Source organism: Durio zibethinus, chromosome 21, assembly GCF_047325235.1.
Source record: "Durio zibethinus cultivar Kanyao isolate XHJ-2024 chromosome 21, ASM4732523v1, whole genome shotgun sequence".
Lineage (NCBI taxonomy): Eukaryota > Viridiplantae > Streptophyta > Magnoliopsida > Malvales > Malvaceae > Durio > Durio zibethinus.
Window position 1 is genome coordinate 17,010,975 of NC_143182.1, and position 6,995 is coordinate 17,017,969.

The 6,995-nt window shown below is 31.6% G+C and overlaps 2 long non-coding RNA genes across 2 annotated transcripts; one reads left to right on the forward strand and one right to left on the reverse strand.

Moving 5' to 3' along the window:
- Positions 1–2,053: 2,053 nt before the first annotated feature.
- Positions 2,054–3,017, reverse strand: LOC149512950 (uncharacterized). Its single transcript, XR_016331700.1, has 2 exons — positions 2,877–3,017; positions 2,054–2,505 (listed from the first exon to the last, which is right to left on the reverse strand). It is a non-coding gene; the product is annotated as an uncharacterized LOC149512950 (long non-coding RNA).
- A 272-nt stretch (positions 3,018–3,289) lies between these two features.
- On the forward strand, positions 3,290–6,978 carry LOC111293524 (uncharacterized). The gene is made up of 3 exons (XR_016331699.1): positions 3,290–4,978; positions 6,084–6,203; positions 6,960–6,978. It is a non-coding gene; the product is annotated as an uncharacterized LOC111293524 (long non-coding RNA).
- Positions 6,979–6,995: the final 17 nt, after the last annotated feature.

The window sequence follows — 6,995 nt, forward strand, 5'->3', positions numbered from 1 at the left end:
TAAATCAAGAAGTTCTATAGATTTTGGACATTTTCAAATGATCTTTCTTATAACATTAACATGACCGTTGCTAGCTGTAACAAAATGTGGTGAGTGACCATGTTTGTACAATATATATACAACACTATTATCAAGATCCCGTAATTGTTTCACTATTTTATGGTCTCTTAGAGATGCTGCATAGTGGAGAGAGGTTCTTCCTGATGGTTAACTTCTTTGAGCAACGTGGTTTGGCCCTTAGGAGGGCTTGCATGATATCTTACATTTACGCAGAAAACTTGTTAAAATAAAGAAAACCAGAAGCACTATCAAAAGGAAATACTTAGCAGAGATCTAATATCTCTATTTTGGTATAGAAATTAGAATTGCAAAAGTTTTAAAACAACAAGAACTACAATGTTGTGTAAGAGAAATTTGTGAAAATAAATGAACCAAACATGAAAATTACTATAATGGCTTTCAATTACAGCAGCATGTAAAGTTGTTTGGCTATTTAAACCCCTACAAGCTATAAACTTATTTGTTGATGTCATAATTTCATTCACTATCTCTAGCTTTCCTTCTCTAGAAGCAAGATACAAAGGCAATTCACCAGCAAAATTTTTTGAAAAAGCCAACTTATGATCGACCTTTAGCAAGAGTTGAACCACTCTAAGATGAATATTCCTAAGAGCTTCATGCAAAACTATGTTGTTTTCTTTGTTAACCATTCTCAGAATCTCAAACTTGCTAATGATTTCATTTTCATCAGTTTCTCTCTAACCTACCCTTGCAGTAATATGTAGAGGTGTATCTCTATCTAAATTCTACTTTATCAGAAATAATCGACGCTTGCCATAAATCTCATTGATAATAATCTTGTGTCCAAAATTTATAGCTGTGTTTTCCTGGGGAGTTATCTTTAAAAGTAGTATTGGATTTTGATATAGAAAAAATTTGAGGGAACAAACTTTGCCTAACTTGGCATATTAGTTGAATTTTGGATCCATTAAATGATCATATCTAGAATTGTTAACAGGTAAAGCTTTTGATTCCCTAACTACATAATAAAAAAAAAAGGTATATTCCCTTTTACAATATGGCTCTATACAACATTCAGTCAAAATATCACTTGCCTGCCTTTTCATAGATTGAAATATAGCTTTTGCTTTAACTTTTACTAAATGAAAATAAAATATACATAGGTAGAAAATCATTCCAGGTAACAAATTCAATATAATTGGTCAACATGGACTATTTCAAAGGGTCCAAGTTTTGACTTGACCAAAGCACAATATTACAGAAAATTGCATGAAAGAAAAAGACAATGGAAAGTTATGTAAAAACTTAGAAAGAAAAACAAGTTTTAAAAGTTTTCGAAGGTGACAACTTCATGACTTTTCAAGCCATATGCAATTTAATAGTCTAAAGTTTTGTTCTTGTTTATTTGAATAAAAGTTGTTTAAAGGCACAAACCATGAAAACAAATGCTAATTTTCTAAATACAAAATATTTGAGGCTGCCCAACAAAATAGGGCTATCTCATTTTGTAAAAAAAAATTTCTACTACATTTGCCTCAACATTATCCTCAACTACATGATTGGTTGAAATTATTGAAACAAACATTTATTTTGTTGCCAAATATAAACTATAAACCGACTAATTTCAAAACACAATAATTCATTTCATATGACACAAAAAATGTATATTTATCATATTCTGTTCGGATTAATTTTAAAATTGAGTCAAAATAATTTGTTAAACAATTTTTATTTTATTTGAATCTACTCGATTTAAAAAATATTATCATTAATTATTATCTTAATAAATATTTCAAATTTATTAAACCATCAAATAAATCGAACAAATTAAATCTCATTCTAATTAATTTAAATTTAAAATTATTTTATCCAAATTATTTGAGAGGGCTCAATAAAATACTGTAGCTTATCTTATTTTGAATTCTTATTATTCTATTTTTTAATTTTAATTTTTTTAAAAAAAGTCAAATAAAAAAAAAAAAAACCAGAAAGCTTGGAAACTTAAACAGTCAAAATTCAAATAATTTCACTGTTGAATTCAAGTCGATTGCCCACTGTTTTGTTGTCTAACTTGTCAGCACAAAAATTGTAAAGTCTTTCTCAAATCTCATAAAGTCAAAAATTTGAATTAAAGGGCTTCTCAAATCTAAAAAAAAATGGGGATTTGAACTGGATCTGGCGAAAAATTGAGGCAAGAGAGGAGGCCAATCTTTTCTGAAAAAACTTTTGAAAGGCACTTTTTTTTTGGAGGCCAATTTTTGGACGAAGAAGGCAATGCCAAAAATCCAACCAGCCATTGCCTCCACAGGCAACCATGTGTACCACCATACCTTCTCGCCTTAAACCGCCACCACCATCCCATTCCCTTTCCTTTGCCAGCCGATCACCAACCCAACCCCACCGATCTCCCAACTAGCCCCCCAGGAACAGCTCCCATCTCCCACCTACTCACCACCCACCGCCCTACTGCGATAGCCATCGAAACTGCCAAAAAATAAATAGCAACTGTCACAGCCAAAAACAAAAAATCAAATAACCAAGCCAACAAAGCCAAAAAAAAAAAAAAAAAATTGCAAACAACCACAGTCCTCTATTGAGGAATCCATCGGAAAAAAAAAAAAAAGAAACAGAAAAGGGCCCGTTGAGGATGAAAAGGGCTTTCGGTCATGGGATTTTTTTTTTGTTTTTATGAGTGATTTGGGAGAGTATTTTTAAGATTTTGGGAAAGGAGAGAAAGGAGCTATTTTTTTGGGTGGTGGGAGCGACGGCGGTGTATGGAGGTCAGCGCGGGCGAGGAGACTTTTGGATGATCTGAACTGGTAGAAAGGAAGGATGGAAGGGGAGAAACAACATACTTTGGTTTCAGGACGACCGGACGGCGAGAAGAGGGTGAACGACGGTTTAAAATTTCGGGTTAAAGTTTCAGATCCAAGCTATTATGAGATGATTTGCGAAAAACAGAGGCTGAATCTGAGACAAGAAGGAAGAGAGGAGTCCACGGCTGAAATTTTGGAGTCAACTGACGCCGAACGGTGGCGGTGAACGGCGCCGGGATCTGGGTTAGGGGAGAGTGGCCGGGTGTGTCTTTTTTGGAGAGAAGAAGTTGCATTTGATACAAAAAACGGGAAACTCAGGTTTGATGCTCCTGACCTGACCCTCTTACAATGTTTGTATTTAGCAAAGTGATCAATGAATATGGAATTGTCTAACGATGTTGTAGATAAGGTACGTGCCTCAGACATTTTTATCACCTTGTATATTTTATCTAATTACAAATATGCACAATACAAGAAAATATTAGAGGAAATTGACAAGTATGAAAATGATTTGGAGGTATTTTCTTTTGGCTATGAGAAGCTTGGCTTCACATGCAGGTTATCATTTTTTCAAATATCTAATTGTTAGCATGGGCTTATTTTTCATAACTGTAATGTTCCATATTAATTGTAGCTCCCATGGTTGCATGTTGTTACTTTTTATGCTAAATGTAATTTGTTTTGATTTATGACTCTTTCCAGTTCAAATGAGTAATTTTCAATTAAATAAAATTAGTGTTGAAATATTCTTGTGATTGATTTGTGTGGAAATAGTGTAAATGATTTTCCAGATCTTTTATTTTATATGTTTAAAATTTAGGCAGATCAATCTAAGAAAGAAATCAGTTCCTTGATGCTCAATAAAGTGTGGAGCAAATATTTGGTTCTTTGTTGCAAGAAAAAAATTGAGAATTTTATTAAAGCCCTTAGAATTAGTCCTTTCTCTATTATTTCACTTTTATATGTTTATTTTATTTATTTATTTATTTATTTGTGAACGTCTTCTCCTTGTTCCCTTTATCATTTCTTTGTATTACATTGCTTAATAGCTATCTTGTTAACTTTAATTTTTAGTAAAATGTTATTCTCCATTCATGTTTTTTTTTTTTTTTAGTCTTAGAAGTTGTTTTATGATAAGTTTATATTGCTCTTTTTTTATATAATCTCATCTGGTTTTCAGTGAGACAAGAATAACTTACAGGGAGTGGGCACTAGGAGCTAGGGTTTTTTATGCATTATTTTAACATTTTGAGATTTTAACCATTAATCTTACTAACTTTTATGCAATCAAAAAAGTCTTATTAACTTCTAGATGTTTTGTTTTCTCTTCAATTTTTGTGATTAGTTTATTGCATTTTCTTTTTCAATCAGTAGCACTGATTGGAAATTTTAACAATTGGAACCCTAATGCAGATATTATGAGCCGGGTATGTTATACTTTCTTATGCAAGAATAAATGCCACGTGTGCATTGAATTGATATTTTCCATGTCTGTAAGAACTGACCTGCCATTGATGGGTTACTTGACATTAAGTGAAGTTCATAATTAATTGAGCAATACTTTAGTAGGTGCACCTACAAGTGATTTTCTTTGATTGCTTTCTGAATCTTCTCCTTCTATACATTACATAAATAATGCAGTCACAAGATGGAGTTGGTGCTATCAAAATATCAGTAACTCTGCACTTTGTTTTTGAGGCATCTTTCTTGCAATTTTATATCTATTGATGAACTACACATCATTTGTGTTGCTTTTAATGAGCTATTGTCTCCCTTGCTTTTCTCTGACTCTGACCAATGTGCTCTACGATGTATGCCTTAAGAAACTGTAGTATTTGCAATACCAACCATTCATAAGTAAAAGCTTATATCTTCTCTAAATGCACATGCTGAAAGAAGTTAAAAGTTATTTAAGTTTGGTTTGTCAAAACACTTAGCTTAATGTTGAATCTGAATGTAAACATGTGTGTTGATTTACATTGGTAGTGATCTATTGTCTATTTCTATATTTAAATAACATCTAGTGTTTAATACTATAAATATTAATTATTTTTTAACAGAATGAGTTTGGTGTCTGGGAGATCTTTTGGCCTAATAATGCTGATGATTCACCACCAATTCCCCATGGTTCTCAAGTGAAGGTAAATTACCTATAGATGAATATAAGTTTGGCTCTTGAAAGTTATTGTGCTTACATTCAAATGCTACTTGTTTATTATTTCCTTTTTCCACTTTTTAAGTCAGAATAAAAAGAAACTATGAGAACTTGCAACTCTTTCCTTGTAGATCAACAATCTATTTAACCTTTTGATCATGACCTGTGGATCAGGAACCTTTAAGTATGATGCTTTTTTTTTTTACGCTGATCCTATTGCATGTGTATATGGTTTGAATAAATTATTGGTTTGTACTACAACCTTCACAATAATTAATTACTAGAATTCATGACATAAAGGCATTGAAGTATTTAATGGGGTGGTCTCTGAATCAAGCAAAATTATTCAAGGTAGCTGAGTTCAAATCCAACTAACTCTTGCCCTAAAAAGAAGGGAGAAAGAAAGAAAAGATGAAGATGAAAAAAAAAAAAACATTTCTCTAGTATTATTAAATAATGAGTATTACTTTAGTTAATGATAATGCAAATGCCAAATAGCTAGTGACTTGGATCTCTGTTAACTGCTTTATGTATAGAAATATCTTAAATAGCAGTTTCAAATCAATAACATGAAAGTTGGTTTGATTGCAGTTTATTATGATTCTTCACCCATTTCTAAAACCCATTAAGAAGCCTAAATTTGCAATTAAACCAAAATTTATCTCTAGTTTTCATTATACTGTCATTCAGAGAAAATTTGTCCCACAGACACCTTCAGTCTTTATCTTCCATGCTACATTTTGATATGGTTAATCCATTTCCTAGTTTTCTTAATATTATCAACTCTAAGATGCAGGAGCCAATAATTAGCACATATGCCAACTTCAGAGATGATGTGCTTCCCCATATTAAAAGACTTGGATATAATGTTGTTCAAATCATGGCTATTCAAGAGCACTTGTATTATGCTAGATTTGGGTATTATCTCCATCAAAATATCTACTCATCTTTATTTGTTGCTGTTTATGTTTGTTAACTTGTATTAAAATGTTATGTTTTGGATGTAAACAGAAATATTTCTTCAGAATTTAGTTTTGGTTATGGAAACTAACCTCTTCTACTTTTAACAAGTTGCATTTAATATGTTGTAGGTATCATGTGACAAACTTCTTTGCACCAAGCAGCCATTTTGGAACCCTTGATGATCGTAAGTCACTGATAGATAGGGCTCACGAGTTGGGTCTACTTGTTCTTATGGATATTGTGCACAGGTAATAATTGGACTTGCAGGAGTATATCATTTCTAGAATCGCACCCTTCAGCTTTATTAGCTGTTACAGGTTTTGTGCAAAAGGTTTTTCCCAGCTTTTTTGTACCAAAAATGAAAATATAAACTCTTTTTCTTCTTCTTTTCCTGCTTAGACTGTATGGTCATTCTTCCAGTAGACTTGATGCAAATATGGCCATGAGAATTTAGGCTGTTATTGGTCCTTACTCTTATTATGTTTTTTCTAGTTGTTTTTGGCTTCCTAAAAGGTTTCTAAAGAACAAACCTAAAAGGGAGAAAGCAAAGTCATAATTGTTTGAAAATATATATAATTAAATGCAATAGAATTTGTAGTATAATTGTTCTATTAAAAGAGGAATCATAGTATTTTGTTCTACAAGAGATAATATTTTTTATTTTTAATTCTTTTAAAGTATTATTGTCTTTTCTACCCAAATGTACTTTTTGCTTCTGAAAACAAAAAGCTAGTAGCAAAAACAACTATCGAATGGAATCTTATTGTATTGTTTACAATGAAAGTTTTTATCTTTTGCATGTAGTTAATGTTAAATTCTTTTCTAAACTGTAGCAAATTTTTATTCAAGTATTTGTTCTGTTGCTTTGAGTAAGTAATCTTTTGCTATAAGTTTCAGTTAATTTTTATTCTTTAGTTAAATTAGGTTATTAATTAATTTTGTCATCCGTCTTTGTATCTGATTGATGTTTGACAAATACAACCATGCATCTAATAATGTGTTAGATGGATTGAACATGTTTGATGGAACCATTGCTCATT